Source organism: Dermacentor andersoni, chromosome 3 (genome assembly GCF_023375885.2).
Source record: "Dermacentor andersoni chromosome 3, qqDerAnde1_hic_scaffold, whole genome shotgun sequence".
NCBI classification, from domain to species: Eukaryota; Metazoa; Arthropoda; class Arachnida; order Ixodida; family Ixodidae; genus Dermacentor; species Dermacentor andersoni.
In genome coordinates, this window is record NC_092816.1 from 203,666,417 (window position 1) to 203,687,135 (window position 20,719).

The 20,719-nt window shown below is 48.3% G+C and overlaps 1 protein-coding gene and 1 long non-coding RNA gene across 2 annotated transcripts in view; both read left to right on the forward strand.

Annotated features, from left to right (window-relative positions):
• Window positions 1-20,719, forward strand: part of LOC140216632 (xyloside xylosyltransferase 1-like) — a 28,808-nt gene that overhangs the window by 952 nt on the left and 7,137 nt on the right. The gene's annotated exons all lie outside the window — the stretch shown is intronic.
• On the forward strand, window positions 9,165-9,967 carry LOC140216631 (uncharacterized). Its single transcript, XR_011893207.1, has 2 exons — window positions 9,165-9,313; window positions 9,605-9,967. It is a non-coding gene; the product is annotated as an uncharacterized lncRNA (long non-coding RNA).

Consider the following 20,719-nt stretch of genomic DNA (forward strand, 5'->3'; position numbering starts at 1 on the left):
TAGTACACAGAACACGCAGGGAGAGGTTTTTGCTTGAAGCGCTCTTGTGCGCCATATTTTATAACTTCTGGGAGGGTTCAGCGTTGTCATTTGCTCGCATGGCACATCGCATTGCGGCAGAAGTATTGAAATTGAATTAGATTATGGGGCTGTACCTTCCAAAACGACAGTCGGATTATGGAGCAATCGTAGTGGCCGACTCTGGATTAATTTTGACACCGTGATGTTCTTTAACGTGTTCAAAAATTTAAGTGCACTTGCGTTTTCTATTTCGCCCCCATCAAAATGCGGCTGCCCCGATTGGGATCAAATCCACGATCTCTAGGAATTCTATAGCCGCAAAACTAATGCGGCGCCCACGGAAGTGTTGATTTGATGGTCGACCGCTTTCGTAGTGTCTCCTGGGCCCTGCGGTGCGCTTTAATTAATGCGACTCTGCTTTTTCACGCCCTGCGCAAGTTGCCCGCTTGACATATTGGCATGGCGTTTATTTCCCGAAATAGCAGCAATGTACTGTACGGTATCTTGAACTTAAGCTTAACCTGTTTCCCCGCAACCGCTGTCGTGTAGTAGTGGGGTTTCCGTGCCTTCTCACGTCACCTCTTTCTCTTTTATATTGGAACTGCCTCTTCTCCCTCTCCTTATTCTCCTCTCTACAGTTCTGTCTACATCCCCTGTGGCCTGGCACGTTAGTAGAAAGGGAAACGCTGCAGTTTCTGCAATGCTTTTGAGGGGATTGGATTGGACAAAGTTTTAAAAGAGTCCTGCAGGACGCACGTCAGCGCGCAGTGGGCGTCTCCCACGCAGGGACCGACAGGGAGTACCTGGCAGCCGCTGCGCGAGCCTGCTGGACGGCCCATTGCTGGTCTTGCAGGAGCGGGCTTCGTAGGGTCTTCTCCCACTTGTCGGAAGTAGTGTTGGGCGGAACGTTTCTGCACTCCCAGAGCACGTGTGCGAGTGTCGCCGTGACCCCGCTCGAGGGGCACGCATCGTCGCGGTAGATGTCCGGGTAGATGATGTGTAAGGTGGTGGGGTTTCGATAAGTATGTGTTTGTAAAAAGTGTAGCGTTAGCGCCTGCGGCCTGTTTGTGTTGCGGGGGCGGAAAGAGACGTCGTCCCAAGTAAAGGTGTTCGGTGATTTCATTGTACGTTACTGGGGCGTCCCTGTTCGCCTCCCGTTCATCGAGACGCGGTTGCCTGGGGGTGACGGCGCGGTCGGTAAGCGCGTGCGCAGCGTCGTGGGCTGTCTCGTTGAGGTTAGGCGGGGCGCCCGGGATCCGACCCAGGTGGGCCTGAAACCAGATGACGGTGTGGTGCTTGAGAAAGCTCGGATGAGCGCCGCGGAGGACGCGTAACGCCTGGTCGTAGACCACTCCTCTCTCGAACGCTTTGACGGCCGGTTTCGAGTCACTGAATATTGTATTTCGCTTATCGTCGAGCATTGCCAGGGCTATGACCACTTGTTCCGCCACCTCGGGGTCGCGTGTGAGTACCGTGGCGGCGTTTAGGCTACGCGGCGAGGATGAGACCTCTTCCGCGGCGAAGACTCGGTTGCATCGGTAGGCGGTGGCCTCCACAAAAGCGGCGTCGTCCGCTTTCTTGTTTATGCGTTTGAGGATTTCGGTCGCCAGGGCTAGGGGCCTGCCTCGATTGTGTTCTGGATGTACGTTTCGCGGAATGGATGCGATCGTGATCAGGTCGCGGAGCTCGCGGGGAACCGGCGTAAACTCCGGTGGATCCTGGGTGTTCGGTGGGAAGCAGCCGAGCTCGCGCAAGATGTGACGGCCGGTCTTGGTCATCGTCAGTCGTATCATCTGCGCTCTCTCCTGAGCCTCAGCGATCTCTTTGAGCGTATTGTGCACCCCGAGCTCGAGGAGTCGATACGTCGGCATGGTGATCGGAAGCCCAAGGGCCCGCTTCACTACCTTTCGGGCGAGTGTATTGAGCTTGTCACGCTCCGACTGTTTCCACTTATGCATTGCTACGACGTATGTAAAGTGACATAGGCCGAATGCGTGTACGACACGCAGCAGAATGTCTTCTTTGAGGCCATGGTGACGGTTGGCCACTCTGCCTACGAGTCGTATTGCGTTGTCTATCTTTGTCGTCAGCTTGTGGACCGTTTGGATGTTTGATCCGCCCGCATCGATTATGATTCCCAGTACTCGGATGGAGTCGACCCTGGGGATTGGGCAACCGTGTCTGGTTCGGACGGTGATGTTGCACTCAGAAGGGGGTTTCCAACCCTTAGGCCCTTTGCCTTGTCGTTTTGGACAGTACAACAACAGCTCCGATTTGGAGGAGGAGCACTTGAGGCCCGTGTGGTCGAGGTAGGACTCGGCGGTTTTGACTGGCTCCTGCAGAGCGGATTTGATAAAGCCATCCGACCCCTCGGAGCACCAGATGGTGATGTCGTCTGCGTATACCGTATGGCTGAGACCTCGTATCTTCGAGAGGCGTTCGGATAGCCTAATCATCACCAGGTTGAACAGCGTCGGCGATAAGACGGAGCCCTGGGGGGTGCTACGCTGTCTGAGCTCGACTTCCGACGTGAAGCCTCCGGCACGCAGCACGGCCTTGTAACGGGTTAGGAAGGAGCGGCCGAACTCGAAGAACCGGCATCCGAGCCCCACGTCCGCGATCGCCTTAAGTATTGCCGAGTGCTCGATGTTATCGAACGGCTTCTCCAGGTCGAGGCGGAGCATCACGCGGCTGTCCCACGAGGCCCCGGCGTCTATCTGGTGTTCCAGGAGAAGCATCGTACCCTGCGTTGAGAGCCCGGGTTGAAAGCCGATCATGTGGTGTGTGAACAGTCTTGGTCTTCGAGATACCGGCCGACTCTGTTGAGTAGGACATGCTCGTCCACCTTACCCACGCACGACGTGAGCGAGATGCGGCGAAGGTTATCGACGCCAGGCACCTTGCCCGGTTTTGGAATGAGGATCGTCTGGGCTAGTTTCCAAGCGTCAGCTAACTCGCCGGGGCCCCCACACGTCATTGATGGCGGCCGTGAGGTCATCTAAGTTTCGCAGGAGCTTGTTGGTTATGCTATCGGGGCCCGGGGTGGAACGGCCGTTAAGTTCGTGGAGAGCCCGGCGTACCTCTTCGACGGAAAATTCGGCGTCGAGGAGGGTGTTGTCGGTACCTGTGTATAGGGATGTAGGGTCGGCGGGCATGTGGGTATCGGCGGGTCCTTATACACAAGGGTCTTGACGACGTCATCCGGCGAAGCGGTGCCTTTGGCCTAGTGAAGGACTTTGGTGAGCGAGTTGCGCTGGTTTGCGCTGGTGTTGGTGTTGTCAAGCAGGTGTTTGAGTAAGTTCCACGTCTTCCTGTTGCGGACCTGTTCGTCAACCGAGTTACAGACCTCGTCCCATTGCTGTTTGGATAGGGTGCTGCAGTTATCCGTTATGGTCTTCTTCAGTTCTGCAATGCGTTTGCGGAGCCTGCGGTTGAGACGCTGGCTCTTCCATTGTGTCAGTAGAGGCTGTTTGGCCTCGAGCAAGTGGACAAGGTGGCTGTCCATCTTCACGGTTGGCATATCCGTGCTGAATGTTTCCGTGGCCTTACCGATGTCAGCCTTGAGCTGAGCCGTCCACGTCTAGAGGTTCGGGGCAGTGTCGGGAGGGAGTCGTGAGGCGCGAGTCTTGGGGAAGAGGTCCAAGTCGACCCACGTGTACGACTTGGGCTTCCTGACGATGGGGGGTCAGTGCATGGCCAGTATGAGATGGTCCCTGCCAAGATCCTCCGCAAGACGGGACCAGCGGCATCGGCTGTGTTCTTCACGAAGTAGAGATCCGGGGTGGTGTCTCTGTGCGTGGACGTGCTAATGCGGGTAGGGAACGCCTTGTCCGTCACTAGGGCGAGATCCAGGTCTGAGGGGAGTCACGGATAATTACAGCGGTCAAGCGGCTAATGTGGCGATGGCCAGGGAGCTCCAGAGGGCATTGTGCACATATGACGTGGTGGGTTGAAAACGAGTTTCTCATGTCGCCTTTCCTCTCTTACTTGTGCTATCATCTATATACACGCTCTGAACCACCCCCCGACGCGGTGTGCGTGACAACAGCTCACAGCAGCAGGAGCAGTGGGAAAGTCGAAGGAAGAGGCAAATAAACCTTCGCTTTAAAAAGTATAGAAACGTTCTGCGTGTGTGCATCTGGCACGCAAGGGCAGAGAAGGTGTGCCTCCACTTGGCGGCTCGCTGGTTTTCTTATACCCTCCACCATCCAGGCAACCTCGTTCTTTCTTCCTGCCTGGTAGAGGGCCTTCTCAGTACACGTCAAATCAACCCACACAGAGGAATACGGAGAGAAACCACTCCCTGGAGTAGAGGGATTGAACATAGGCCACGTCGTGTCAACCCACTCGCAGGAATACAGAGAGGAATCACCCCCTCGCGTTGAGGCGGAGACATAGGTCAAAGGAGGGTAGCATTTGCACATTCCGCGCGTAATTCCGGCGCACACACCCGACGGACAAATCTTTTCATGTTGACGAGCGTGTCGATTGGGCACGTCGTGTCGCAGCCATTCTGGATCCGCTCCATTCATTCCCGCACAAAGCTAACCGTAACAGCAGTTATTGGGCAAGGGGTTGGTGTTTGATGATGAATAAGTTTAGCACCCATCTAATGATTAAATCACTTAAGCGTGCTAGCAATATTCAATCGACATGTAAACTACACGAGTATTGATCGTGAAAGGAAATTCAAAGCGTTAAGAGAATTTAACGGAAGATGGTGCAGAACGGTATGACAGCCGAAGTGGTGATTTGTCAAGGATTTTAGCAGTTTCTTTTTTCCTATGGGGAGCGTTCTTGCGTAGTAACAGTTACAACCGCATTTTAACGCGCCTGTACATTCTTAGTCATGTCCTGGTTAACCTCCCAGATATAAGTGGTACTCATCGGCGTGCCGCATGTTTAAAGGCATATATATGCGGCCTCGCAAGAAGGGTCATGCGTAAAAAAGTCATATACGGCACAAAGAGCAGTGAAGATCCGCATATGAAAGGTGATAAGAATGCGGCATGCTATTATGCGGCCATTAAACCCTGTCCCAAATATAGACAGCCGAGGACCATGCGGTGCATTTTCTGGCGCGGCTCCACTGGATTGGAGCGAATATTTAAGTCCTTTGCATCAGAAGCCGTGATTAGCAGCAGTTACATCTTACAAACATAAGAATGTATTATCTACAGTTTTCTTTATATTACGGTTCAATTATGGCAGAAGGTAACAAACGTTAACGGTATTAGTTGCCCTTAAAGAAATAGGATACTAAAACAATTATCATAGGAAGATATTTTGGCTGCCCTCATTTTGGAATTGGGTACTTAAACTTATTCTTTGTCATCGCTTAAACCGTTACAGCGGTTGCTTGAGGGAAGGATGTTGTATATGACTGACTTGGAAAATCTTGACTGCTGCTGGGCGCTTAGCCAGCACTGAAGAAAATTACGTAAACTTTTAGTCGCGTTCTTAGTACACAGGCAACGATACTGCGCCTTCGTCAGCCACATTAGGGACGGTGACCGAGCGTTTTCACGCGTCTCCAATTGCTGTGTCAGCGCCGCGTTGCCGGTGGCTGCCGCCGTAGATCCGAAGTGCAAGGGTGTGCCTGCTGCTCAAAAAGCGATAGCGTTTAGTTTGACGTGCCACACGTTGATGGGCAAACCATCGAACACGATCAAGTGCACGTGGCTCGAACTGGCTGTAACGCTGTTGCTAAGGTTTTTGTCTCGCATTCAACGTACTGTAGGTGCCTCTTCTGTTAAAGGGGGTTACGGCCACTTTTGTAGAGGAATATGTTTTCGTCTTGCGACGTAAAAGGCGTCTTGCGGGGCCGCTGCAACTTTGAAAACAGCTGTGAGTGCGACGGTTATTTTCGGTCTACTGATGGTTCTCACCAGCCGGCAGCGCCGTACCAAGCATCCTGGTGTGCATACTGCGGGCAAAGCCCGGTTCACCATGCTCGTATGGGTAAGTGCCTTTATTGAATTTTTCTGCCTTTTGTTATGTACGGCTTCTAGACTTATGTGACCCGAGCTAGGCAGGCACTTCGAGTTAAAAATGAAATAGCGGTGCGTGTGGTTTCGAATTATAGGGATGTATACTCTAAATGTGTTCTTAAGCGTTTTAACGTTAGTTTTCTGCTCTGTCAGAGAGGCTACGAATTCTGAGAAGAAAAAAGTCGTTCATTTTCTTGCTATCGCGTAACCGCCCTAACGTATTTCAGAGCCCATGGTATGCCACTGCTGTCAAATGACGTGGGCCGTTAGCTTGAACAACGACGCAGTCCATTACTAGCAACTGAGGCCATTGACAACATCGAATATCTGGTTTGTACGCAGCAGACCCAAGTGAGGTGACTTGCATGTCGGTTACATGAAAGACTGGATAAGAATAGCGATGTGGGCGAGTAGGTATACGGTCATGGCGTGGTTTTAGCAGCATGACGTACGAAAGTGCAAAAAGTATCAAGGTTTAGCAAAACGACAAGCACGAACGCTGCTACCTTTTCTTTCCGGGCTTTAGGGCATCGCACTGCTAAAATCGCGCCATGTGAGAGTGGGAACGAAAAATAAATCCGAGGACAACTAAGCACTTCTTATGAGTTGTGAATGCGAAAACAATAATGTTCAATTGAACGCCGCTGAGTCGTCCTTCGGGTTTCGCGCTGCGAGTAGTGTTTTCGAGTTTTGCTGCGGGGTATTTTACGGACTTTTGCGATTAAATTCGCGTAGGTTATTTTTTCGGGTAAGCACAGCAAGCAGAAGCAGCTTACGGTGCCAACGCCGCATGCCACCAACGACCTGCGACGACGAGAAACCGATGAAGCAGCATTGGCCACCAAGGATGTTTCGCTCTCTTCGCTCCACCGAGGTGCGCTCGTCACGTAGCGTCGCTGTCAATTGGAATTTGCGTGTAGTTTTGCTGCTACAGATTCCAGGTGGTTTCGCTCATTGGGATATTTGATGCTTTCGCACAAGAAAAAAACCGTTTCTTAGACTTATTCATACCTCTGTTCTGTCCTATTTCGTTCTCTGGTTTTCCTACTTCTGGATTACTTATCAGTGTTGATGCACCTATTGCAACGTATTCTGGTGCAGTCCCAGGCCAGCACCCATTGCCAACATGCAGCGCGCAAACAGAAGCATCGTTGCAAGAGTTCCGGGCCCCAAATATTGGTAATCATTTGAATGTACTTGCACATATTTACTCGAATTTAGCGTGACGACGATTGTGCGGCACTCAACCGTGGTGCACCGCGATTATGGACACGATGGTGGCGAATACGTGAGCAAAAAGCGGCGCGCATCCTGGCAAGCCGCTTTTATTGTTCATTTTGCTTCCGCGACGAGAGTACGCCCTGCCGAAAACGGGAGCACATGATATTTTGTGTAGTTATTGCGTGATGTCGATGTGCGGTTATACGATGTTATACAGAGGCAGAGGCTTGGAGAAAGGAACACATTGAGTGTAAAATTTCATCTGCTTCTACTTAACGTAGCATTTTTGTCAGTGTTTAAAGGAACAAAATAATGTTTCGATTTGTTGTTTTTGCATGCTCAAGAAACTGCGATATCTGTAGTTGGACTTCCGAGGCTTAAACACGTGTCCATTGACGCCTTAAGTCGCAGCGGTGCCACATTTCTTGAGAAAATAAAACTGTTGTTAATGAAGATGAGACATGTTGCCGAATAAAAGTTTTTTTTCAACCAAGTTAAGCAGACTGTGATTCTGATTCCTTGCAGAAAACTCTCGCAAGTCTTCACTGGTCAATAGACAACAAGCTACCCCAGCTTTGTGCTTTCGTTCAGCCACTGCTCAACAGAATGGAAATTACGGAAGAACAACACCGCAAACAGTCACCATAAGCCGATTCATTTTCTCGAATAAGTAATACACTAAGACACGGCTGTTTGTTTCTCAAGTATTACTTGAAAAGCAAGTCTATAAAGGCGGCAAGTACTGGCTTGCGTTTCTATATGTAATGGTATTATCTATACTTTTACGGTTAAAACTAAACGTGTCGTCGCTGCAGTTACATGTAACCTATTTCGAGCTTGGCACAATTCTACCACGGGATTAATAAAGCAGAAACTATTGCCTTCTCACTTTGTTTCAGTGAAAACAATGCAATTCAGGACAAAAATACTGCCCTACGTCGATGGAAGTACTTTGCGTTAGGAGAGGCACTCGCAAATATCTATCCCAACATGCTTTGGGAAAAATCGCGGAAGGACGTAAGAGGACGTACAAAAGGACTAAAGGTGCTTTTAACATTGCTGCAGCTTGAATAGCCGTGAATAGATTTATGTCAGCATTGCCCAAATGTAAATTTTGGCGAACAATATATCTACTGTAATGCACTTATCAATGCCAACATGTTCAAATCCTAGGCTGTATTTCTGTCGCGGCTTGCGGAGGCAAGGCGGCACAGGGCACAACGACGAGAAGCAAGTGAAGCTTCCAAGAAGGCTGCACTCCAGGCCGTAGCTGTGTCCTTAGTGCCACAGTTAATCGACTCCGAATCTGCGTCGAAAGAACTGGAAGTATGTATACTCAACAGGCTATTCTAAATTTGTGTGGGAGAGACGCTTTAAATGCCACTTCTTCTGAATCTTAACCATAGAAAAGTAATCGCTATTTTGATGAGTGCAATACATATTGTGAGTAAATGCCGGAGACAGCCAGTATTACCAACCCAATAAGAGCGCAAGACTTAATAATTGAAACGGATGGTTTAGTGTGATATACATGCAGATGAACATTGCGTAATGCTTAATGCATACTGTAATGGCTCTTTGCGAATAGCGAACTAAGGACAGAAACCAATAATACGAATTTAAATGTAGACCTGGATTTCGGTTGAGAATATTGAAATAGTCGTGTCCTTCGAAATAGAAGAGTCGGTAACCAGTTATTCGTTTTCCTAGGCAGTCGGGAAGGCTTTAGGTCCAACAGGACCTTTTAACAAGGAAATAATGGTGGTGCTGTTGCACAGCACTATCAAGATGCGCAAGGTCAACCCACCCGCTCGGCTGCCAAGCTTTTTTTTTTGAACGAAGAAATTGTTAGTATTGCAACTTTCATGGTGAAATTACGCATGTAATGATGAACTGAAATACCGCTTCCTCTTTCCAGCTTGGCATCGAAGCAGAGATGAGGTTCAACCAGAAGATTGTCGAAATCGTGAACCAACTGAATAAAGTTAGAGGTCGTTACAAAACTGTACAGTCGTGATATGGACTTCACCAGCATTGATGAGCTGAGAGGGAGACACGCGAAACACTCGCTGATTGCTTCAGTAAGTACGCTGATGTTCTAAACTATAGTTTCATTTTGTCTCATTCGTTAATGTTTGATCTCTCGTCCAGTTGGTGGCTGCACGCTAAAATGCTCTATTTTGGTGATGCAAAATCATGTATTTGTGTGACACTTCACTCGTGATGCAAGCCACTTAGAAAGTACACGAAAAGTGTTTCCACGTGACTCTAGAAGTTGTCAGAACTGTAACGTACATTACAGTTCTAGTTGTCTCTATTATTACTCATAGAACAAAGAGAATTTCATATTTTGAACTTTTTCGTAATTTTAGGATCGCACTCCAGACGAGAACGGGCCCGGACCAAGGATTCTGTGGACTGAGTCTTCAAAGAGCATCTGTTGTACAGAGGGTGAAGTTGTCATCTTGCGCAAAGAAAGCAGGCTTGAAGAAGCACTGACGCTCTGCCTCGCCATATATCAAGGACCTCGCATATCCAAGCGCTTTCGCTCAAACTTTAGGCATCGTGCAAAGTGCGCTGAGCAATGTTGAAGAGTTCCCGCGGTGCTGGATGAGCAGCAAGCTTATAAACATTGTAACAAAGATGAAGAAGTTACATTACACCTGCTGACAAAAATGGCGCGCGAAGTTTGTACACTTCGACACTGAATAAAGCATCCTATGTCTCTTCAGAAACCTAGAAGCGCATTGGCGCATGTTCTTGAGTGCGTTATTTGCAGATGTTTCTGAACTTCGGAGGTCTGACTGTTCCACCGGTTCGCTCAAACTTGGCGCGCAGCACAGCGCTTGAGATGTAAGCTGGTAGAAAGCAGGCAGTAAGGATTAAGCAGTACATTCTGATGTCTGAATTGGTCTAAATAGCCGAAAATTATTTCGACTGAAATTAGTGTTCCTTTTAATCAATAAATAATGCATGTGATTGCAAGAAAGCGTTGCAAAATGCTTGTTAAACAGCGAGAGGTTTTTGGTTTTTAACGTCCCGTGTCTGCTGAGGAACGCCATAACTGAAGGCTCCGGATAAATTTAATGACATTGAGGTTTTTGAATGTCCAATGACATCATAGAGTACACGGGCCTCTGGCATTTTGCTTCTATTGAAATGTCGCCGCAGCCGGGAGCGAACGCGCGTCTTCGAGATTAACAGTTGAGCATTATAATTACTGAACTGCCGTGGCGGGTTCAATGTACGCTTCTTTCAAAAAGTGCACTGAAATAAAACATGCTTATGTTATAGGTTGTCAAATACTGGGCACTGGCATATTAAGAGCACTTACCGAATCTGTGGTACACTATTGCAACGTAACCTACAAAATATTTTAGGACCCTTTTACCCAGTGCCAATCGCTATGGTGGCATAGTGTAGTGCTATAGATGTCCGTCTGCCATGCTGTGTATCCGGGTTCGATTCCTGACTGGTGAGTATTTGGTCTGTTCTGTTTCTAAACTAATATGTGCTTGTAGATGTATTCCTCGCTGATCTGGAGATCGGGAGAACCAGCGCGGGGGTGACGCGTGGGCGCGATTCGGAACAGCCACAGCAGACAAACCTCCCAGACAAGGCGGGCTACTTTGACTCCATCTGGCAGCGATGGTCGCCGCACAACCCTTTTCTTCTCACGCTTTCGCCATACCCTCCTTCCCGCCTCATGGTTTCGCTGCACCCCCTCTCCGCTTGTCTTTCCAGCCTTCGCTCAACGTTACCTACACTTTCCTTTAGGTGGCATTACTTTGCCGCGCGCTCGCGCTCCTTGGTACTTTCTCCGACGCGCGATTTTCTGCACATCCGGGCGCCTTCCTTGTTCGCTTGCTTTGCGGCTTCAGACAGACGCCGCCGACTTGAAGAGCTGAGCTGTTGTGGTGGCTGAGGTTTTACGCAAAAGCGATATTTAGCTGAGTTTACATGAATGCGACAACTTGCAAATCGCATCGCATCAGCTTCCTTGCGCATCGTATCCATGTAAACGGGGCTAGTGCTTTAGGAAAGTGTGTCACATTAATGCGGCAGGCAGGGTTAGATTGAGACGCGGAAGTCGACTTTCACAGTGTGTACACGGGCTCGCATCACATTAGAAATTGTGTGAAATGGAATTTTCTGCAGATCTGCTTCACTCGCGAAGCTTCTGCGTGGCGTGGCGGCGGAAGCACTTATTTGCCTTCGATGTGCGACAACGTGTGCCGCCACCATCGCACCAGGGCTCATGCGCTACATGAAAACGCTGGCGCATCGCATTACTGGTGATGCACTAAAAAATATGATGCGCTTATGTCGCATTTACGCAAACGTGGTGTCTCGCGCGTGCTTCCGTTGAGCGACAATGCAGGGGTTGGAGGACAGCGCCGCTGGGGATTGGCGGTCGCTCGTAGCGCCTGTGGCAAGTGAGTGAGTAAAGACTTTATTGAAAAACAAGGTATTGACGGATGACCTTGTTGTTAGGCAGCCACGAGCCCCTGGGCCCGGGCGGCACCTACAGCTCTCTCGATGACCTTGGCCTGCAGGTCAGGGTCGGAGCTGAGCAACACGGCCTCCTACTGCTCAGTATTACTTATTTCGTGATTTGTGCGATTTTCGGCAGGGCACGACCACATAATATGGAATAGATCCGCTTTTATGCGTTGCTTATTGCAATCACTCAGTTCAGCCCTTGGGCACGGCCGGGCAGCCACCATTGACCTTTAGCGCAACCACGTGAGATGACGTCGCGACAGCCGGAGGAAAAGCTGGGCCCCAACTCGCGCGGTCGCGCGCGGCCGCAGCCACCACCTGACTCCCGCTCCTCCCGCTAGGGGCGCTGCGCCGGCGCGTGACGTCACGGAGGAAAAGCTGGGCCCCAACTCGCGCGGTCGCGCGCGGCCGCAGCCACCACCTGACTCCCGCTCCTCCCAACTCCCAAATATGCAACGCATTCTTGGCTTAACCAAGCTACGCCTGGCCATTTTTTGCTTACAATGCTTACATGTATTTGGGTATTGGTCCGGGTAGTAGTAGTGATAGGCTACGGGGTTGGGGTAGGTGTTCGTCTAAAGTCATCTGCAAGCTACTTCTTGTCGCTCGTTAAGCGATTTGTGTGCTGGCGGGTACACTGCCCTGGCTAACCTGTAGTGCTGGGTTATTTCCTGGTAACTGACCATGCGATCCCTCTCTGATCTTAGCGTGAGCCGTCCAGGTGCTCGGTTGGCGAGTCCTCGAGCGGCGGTGTGGGCGGCATCGTTGCCGGGTAGGGAGGAGTGTGCTGGTGCCCAAATGATCTGGATTGGTCGTGGGTGTTGGTTGGTGTCTACTATGTGTTTTACGGGAGCCGAGACCCGACCTTTCGCAAAATTGCGTGCTGCTGCTTTGGAATCGCTAATAATGTAATGAGAATGTGTGGCAATGACAATGCCACGCATTGTCACACACACAATGACAATGCCACACACACAATGACAATGCCTGTGGCAAACACTCGCTGCGCTGAGTCCAGTGCGGTGGTGACTCTACGTACCTCAGCGATATTGAAACAAAACAACACAGTGAACGGGAGTTCAAAATGTACATCTAGGGTGCGAGCTTGTACGCGTTCCAAGATAGAACGGAGGCGGTCCGTTCCACCGAGCCGCACACGATTGGTTAATTTGGACCGTGACAAACGCCATGACGTCAGTTGCGACGTGATATGTGCTGTCAATCATTCCGTGTCGTCTGCTATCGGACGAACGCAATGGAACCGAGTGCCTATTTCGTGACGTAAAGAACTGACCACCTCCATTCGATTTTGGAACGCGTACAAGATCGCACCCCTAACGCCCCCGAAACCGACATAGTGACCAAAGCGTCTGATGCGTCAAAAACAAATCTTTGCATACATGCGCACGTTAAAAGAACAAAAACGAGCAAATTCTCATGGACAGCGAATGCCAATCGCGATCAACGGCTGGTTTCCCTGTGATGGAATGATTAAACTTCGATATCAAGCACAGTTGTTAAAAAACGTGACCTATTTTATCCGGTCACAGAATACCTAAACGTGCAACAATAAGGAAAGGCCGCTGCTACTCGCCTTCTACCAGCCAACTCTCATGACAGCCGGATCAGTAAGTCTTCAGCAACGGGCGTGGTGAGAGAGTTGTTCTCTGTAGCTGACGTAAATTTTGCTTTATATTTCAGTTTTGATGCACTCTGCTAATCTTTTGATTCGCACGAAAAGTGGTGTGCGATTTTGGTTGTATCTGCTTTTCAGTGATGTGAGGTGGTTTAATTACCAAGCCAAAACGTTGCACGATACACAGGCAGGTCTGTTGATCAAGCGTCGGGCACCGAGCGCGGGAGCTCTGTTCTCGAGCAAGGCGTTGACGATGCGCCTGACGCAAACGCCTCTCAGCTACAACTTCCCCCCGGAGCAGAGTACGCCATCCTGGCGACTCAAGCGGAGGAGAGGACGACCAGGTCGCGTATTTCCAGTTGCTAGTAGGTACAGCGGAGCGTGGCACTTGCAGAGACGACGGACGTTTGTGCGCATGCGCGAGTAAGAGCGGCTGCGAGAGAGGAAATGTAGGGACTTTTGCTCCTTGAATATACGACTCTTCCTAGGCAGTACGGAGGAAATTCTTAGCGCGTGTTCTATGCGCTTGTCCCTAGGCGTGCCGGTATGGCAAGTTGGCGGCGATTTAGTCGTGTTCTTTTTTACGAATTAAACCAGCGTGTCATTATCACGCTTTATTGGCGGCGCCTCCAAGACACCAAAGCGGCAACGGGGACATCAAAGCTAAAACCCGGACTGGCCCGTGGGTTGGGGCTCGCAGGAGCGTGCGCGTGCCAGAGGAGTATAAGATAGGCTGGACAGCCAATTTTTTATGCGAACGCCCCCTGGCACGCTTTGGCCTCCGCGGACCCAACCCACGGGCAGCCCTGCTTCCAGCTTTGATCCCCCCGCTACCGCTTGGGTGTCTCGGAGATCCTGCGACACCTGCTTTGATATAACCTCAGGTGCTCTCCTGAAGCCTCGGTTTGCCGGTTACATGTGCCCTCCTGGAGCAGTGCTTGTAAAAGATGCAATTTATCGTCGCGATTAAAAAAGCGACCCGCGCCTTATACAACACCAGTCAGAACCTTGCCCCATTCAGACACAGCGATCACCAAATGGGGCTTTCGTGCCCACTGCGTCACCACGCGGACAGCCAGCCGCGGAGCGTAAACAAACTGGGCCGCACTCCCCAATGCCGGTATGCCTAGGGGACAAACGCATAGAACACGCGTTAAGAAACTTCCTTCGTTGTGCCTAGGCAGACTCACATATTCTAGGAGCAAAGGCCCCCAGATTTTCTCTCTCGCTCCCGCTCTTACTAGTGCCTGCGCAGACACGTCGAGCACCGTGAAAAGCGCCCCGCCCCGTTGTACCTACCAGCAATTGCGAAAAGGCGACCGGGTCGTAGTAAGGTTTGAGTCGCTGCACGTGCACCATCTCACTTCCACGGCGCCTTAAGTCAGCGGACAGCGTGAGAGGCTCGACAAGGTAATTGACAGGAGACGTCTGTTGCACGACGCGGTAGGGAGCGTGATACTTCGCTAGAAGTTTAGAGGAAAGACCGGGGGTGGTGGAAGGTATCCAGAGCCAGACTAAAGAGTCCGGCTGATATGAGCTGGTAGGTCGGTCGTAATCGTCACGGAACTATCGCTGCCATTGGTCTTCAATCCTAAAAGAGCGGGGTAGCTGGCGGCATTCCTCGGCGTATCTGGAAGCTTCAGGAAGCGGCGTGCACTCCGATGGGTCAGGTCGGCAAGGGAGAATCATGTCGAAGATGCAGGAAGGTCCACGGCCGTGTACGAGGAAGAATAGGGGAAAGCCTGTCCTGGCCTGTGAGGCGGTGTTGCAATTCATAGGTCACATATGGCAAAAGGAGGTCCCAGTTGATGTGGTCGCACGCACTGTACATGCATAGCCATCGCCAAAAATGCGAATTAATCCGTCTATCATGCCGTTAGACTGCGGGTAATAGGCTATAGTTGTCTAATGGTAGTACGGCATGCACTAAGGATCGCGTTAACTACCTCGGAAAGGAAGACACGTCCTGTGTCACTGAGAAGCGCGCCATGGCGAAGTAAAAAGTGTTGCAAAAGGGAAGGGGGCGCCACTTCGCAGGCTGTGATGGTTGGTAGAGCAGCTATTTCTGCATAATGCGTAAGGTGATCTACGGCGACAACAAGCTAGTGATTCCCAGCAGCTGTGTAGGCTAGAGAGCCGTAGAGGTCGATGCCGACGCGTTCGAATGGTCGAGAGGGGCACGGGATTGGCAACAAGGGCCACAAGGATGTTGAGCAGGAGACTTGAGGCGTTGGAATTCTGAACATGAGCGGATGTACTTCTGGAGAAAAGTGTGTATCCCACGCCAATAAAAGCGCGAGCGGAGCCTGGTAAACGTTTTGAAGAAACCTGCATGGAAGCATTCTGGGTCTGCATGGCAAGCGGAGCACAAATATGCGCGGATGTGGCGAGGGACAGCGAAAAACCACTTGCGACCGTCTGAAGCGTAGTTGCGGCGATAGAGCAGTCCATCCCTTACCGTAAAGTGAGAAGCTTCACGGCGGAGAGCACGGGAAGAGCGAGTCGCCGGCGAGTCAGATAAGTAATCCAAAAGAGCCGCAATCCACGGATCTTTGCGCTGCTTTGCAGCCATGTGGATGAGCGCTGGTGACGAAAACAACGAGTCGATGGCAGAAAGGCAAGTCGTGTCACTTGACGTGGGGGAGCGAGAGAGAGCGTTCGCGTCGGTGTGTTTGCGGCCAGACCGATAGAGAACGCGCATGTCGAAATCTTGTAACAGGACGGCCAAGCGGGCGAGGTGGCCTGATGGGTCTTTCAATGTCGACAGCAAACATAAGGAGTTATGGTCGGTAACGACATTTCAAAGGGCGCAAATGATAGCTAAGCACTCCTTTTCACTTGCGGAGTAATTGGATTCGGTCTTGCTTAGCGTCCTGCAGGCGTAGGCTACCACGTATTCGCCGAATCCACCTTTGCGCTGAGCGAGGACAGCTCACTCCCGCTGTCAAGTGAATGCGTAAACTTTGGGACAAATAATTAAGCACTAAACTACACCTTGTTCATCCTTACATATCCGAATGGAAAAGCTGCAGGAATGAAAATTGATTTTTTCAAGTTCTTTGTCGTTTACATATAATACATTTATTTATTTATTTATTTATTTATTTATTTATTTATTTATTTATTTATTTATTTATTTATTTATTTATTTATTTGCTTCGTCATATTATAGTGTAACAGGAGACAGAGGGAAAAGCCGTTCAAATGACGGCTATAGGGATCCTACGCCCCCTTTTTGAACAATGGCAGCAGCTGAAGGACATCACAATATCGCGGCACTTTTTTCTTAAATGACACATTGTTTTACGTAAAGATCAAGCCATAAAGGAAAACGGAAACCATAGTTTATACATAGCTTATACAACAAATAAAACTGCTGCAATCTTCTGCACATAAATTCCTGCATAGTTTATACAACAAAAAGAGCCGTTGATTCTGCGACACATAAATGAGACATATCCATATTTTTGCTAGTGTAATGATTTAGAATTCGCAGAAGAGTACATCGAACCATCTGAAAGCCATAATTAGTACGAAATTAAGGAACGTTCCACATTTCGGCATTTCTTGTTTCATAGGCCTTTTCTTTTAAGCAAAGATTCGCCATATCCATGAACAATGCAGCTAAGAGAGTACTCTCGTAGTAGCCTGTATTGATATAGGTCCTTCACTTTGATTATCCTATATTCTTTAAATGGTGGGTTGCTAGTTACTAGAACTATAGCGTTGTCTATCAGCCTCAGTATTTTCTTCTTTATTCTCAGTAATTTCGTTAAGTTTGTTTCTGTAGTTGCTCCCCAAACCAAATAGCAGTAGTTAACATAAGAATAAAACACTATTTGTATATCATTAACATCACCGAGTTGGGGATAAGGTACCAGATACGGCTCAATATTCCAGTTATCCGGCTTACTTTTATTTGAATATTATTGACATGGTCATCCCATTGCAAAAATCTGGAGAAATGTACCCCAAGTACTTTAACTGACATAACTGTTTCTATATCTGAGCCTCTAAATACAAGGTTATTCTGGAAAGCCACTTGTTGACCGTTCGAATGAAAAAAAAAATTAAATCATGGGGTTTTACGTGCCAAAACCACTTTCTGATTATGCGGCACGCCGTAGTGGCGGACTCCGGAAATTTCGACCACCTGGGGTTCTTTAACGTGACCTAAATCTAAGTAGACGGGTGTTTTCGCATTTCGCCCCCATCGAAATGCGGCCGCCGTGGCCGGGAGTCGATCCCGCGACCTCGTGCTCAGCAGCCCAACACCATAGCCACTGAGCAACCACGGCGGGTTTTCGAACGAAAAACTACGGCTTTTGTTTTAGTTGCACTTGTTTTTATCTTATTGTTACTTATCCAGTCGTGTAACTTCTGTAAGACGTCATTAGCTTTACTAGAAAGATGAACATCTGATGCTGAGGTGACAAATGTAGTCGTGTCATCTGCGTAGATAATAAACTTAACTTCTGGGACATATGGACTAGGTCATTAATATATAAAGTGAACAATAAAGGACCAAGAACGATCCCCTGTGGTACACCTGAAATTATCTTCTTATCTGATAATAAATCATTTACAGAAACTGACATCTATGCGCCAGATAGCTTTTAAGTAACACGAGTGGGAGCCCGCGAATGCCGTAATGGTTTAATTTTTCAAATAAAATGCTGTGGTAAATGTAGCCAAATGCTTGTGTGAAATCCACGAAAATTCTGATCACTTTATTTTTTTGTTCAAGCTGCTGCAGGATATATTGTTTTTGATTCAGTAGGGCGAGTTCTGTAGACTTATGTTTTTGGAAGCCATACTGCGATTTTGTCAGGAAATATTTGGTGCAAAAACAGGATAAGTGACTAAAAATATTTTTTTTTCAAAACCTTTAGAAAATACGGGGAGAATAGATATCAGTCGACAATTTGCAATGTTATGCTTGTTCTCCTTTTTGTAGAGAGCTAATACGCGTGCCGCTTGCATTTTCGAAGGAAAAAGCCCTGTCGAAATACAGAGATTGTGTGTTAGTGCTGGACTGATCTGATCAACAACATATTTCACTGGTTTTATTTGCATGCCATCGGCGTCGCAGCTGCGACTGTTTTTTACGCCAAGAAATACTGTGCGGACTTCTTATTCAATAGTACCTGCTAGGAAAAACGTGTTTGTAGTTTCGGGACCAAGACTTTGGCAAGCAGTGGTTGATCTGTCGTTAAAGTCTCTGTAAACGAAGTAATCATTAAAAACATCGGCCATAGCCTCTCCACTGATCACGTTTCCATCATGGCGCACCTCGTTAATTTGTCCTGTTCTCGGATTGCGGCCCATCAAAGTGTTTATTTCATTCCATAAGACATCTGCTCGTTTTGAGCACAAAGTAAATGCTTGTATATGACACAGCTCCTTCGATTTCTTCATTTCGTTACTTAAGGCATTTCGGAACTGCTTGAAAACAATTAGGTCCACCTCGTCGCCCGTACGCATGAATTTCCGAAATAATTTTTTTTTTTGTCAATTTTACGTAGGAGTTCGCGCGCCATCCAAGGCTTCCGACAACCTTTACGTTTATTTCGTTTAAAAGGGAAGTGTTTTTTTGTACTACAAATAAAGGATTCTAAAAAAGCGTCATAGGCTGCATTCGCACCATTTGAGGGAAAAAGATTGTCCCAATGCGAAGTGCCAATCTCTGAACGGAAGGCGTCTAAAGCAGCTGGCGAGACATGCTGATAACTATGAGGAATGGCATTCCGAATTAACGTAGCTCCACCTGTTTTTACAGAATAACATATCGCCATGTGATCACTAGTAGGATACGTAAGGACAGCACAGGTCACACATGAAAGATCACAGTTTGTGATAAATAAGTTTATGGCGGTCTCCGAAGACAGAGTAACTCTAGTGGATCATTTATAATATTTTCGCAACCGTTGCATGCAATAATAGTTTCAAAGCCACACTTTCTCGTGCCGTCATGCCCCATCTTAATATTGAAATCCCCGCCCAATATAACAGTGTATTGGTGTTGATTTAAAAATGTTAAGAAAACATCTAAAAATGCAAAGAAAATCAGACAAGTTACCATCAGGTGGCCGGTAACACACAGCAACTATTATATCTTGAAACTGAACACATAACATCTGGTAATGAGCGGTGACTAAAGTAGAACTTTCGAGCAATACGGCTGATAAAGAATTATCAAGTAACATAGCGACACCACCCCCTCGACGAATTGGCCTAAAAACAGAGAATGTTTTCGTATGAGGTAGTTCAAATTCTTCTGAAGTATGCGATTGCCAGGTTTTTGTTAGCTTATCTACATCGAAACAACCTTTCTTTTGGTTAAACACACACTCAAGTTCATGTTTCCCAATGATTGTACATATAAATGGAAGCATCGGGGAAATCCCCTTTGTACACTTTCAAGCCACTTCACTAACTCACGAAGGACGATATATCCGAAGTCATCCATGTAAAAGAGCACTAAAAAAAAACTAAGGATCAGTTCAAAAACAAACACTTGAATTGTTCAACGCTGACAAGTCATCCTCACACCTGATGACCTGCGCACGTTCTCCACTCTTCCTACACACCAAGAACTTCCCATTGGAATGCTATGCAAAGTCATATCCAACTCTCCTAGCCCAGGTTTTCGCTGCTGCTAAGAGAGCCCGGGAGCGCTTGGTCATATTCTCAGTTATGTAAACATGATCTTGTTTCTCCCTCAAGGATTTTCTTTTTTCAAGCCACGTATTTCAAAGGTCCTGCTGGACAAAGCGAAAGATAACTCCACGCTCTCTACCTGGTCTTGATGCCATCCTGTGAATAGCGGAAATATCAGCCGGAGCAAGTTCCATCAAATTCAAGGTATTTGCAAGATGATTTACCTTGTTTAAAAGATTTTCACCTGCAGTCTCAGGAATTCCATGTATTTCAAACTTCAGACGTCGGCTGAGCCACTCGAGGTCATCAAAATCAATCTGAAGCTGGGCGAGGCCCTTAGCTGGATCCTCCTTCTCAAGTTTGTCGATCTTGCATTTTATGTTTATTTCCCTGTCTTGCCCGCACAAGCGTTCCTCAATTTTATCAAAGTGATCCGACAGCAACTGAATTGAACTGTCTATTCCCTCTACCTTTTCATTCAAATAACGAGAGAAGTTAATTTCATGCTCGTAATCTTCAGCTGAGCATCTCAGATTTGATCAGTGGGCCGTGTGGTACTCTTGGATACCCACGGCCTCCAGGGCTGATCATTCCATGCTCTTCTTTTACCCGACTTTTTTCTTTTCGGCTTACTCCTGTTCACTCATGCCTAAGCATGCTGAAGCATATTAAAACAGAACTTGCACTC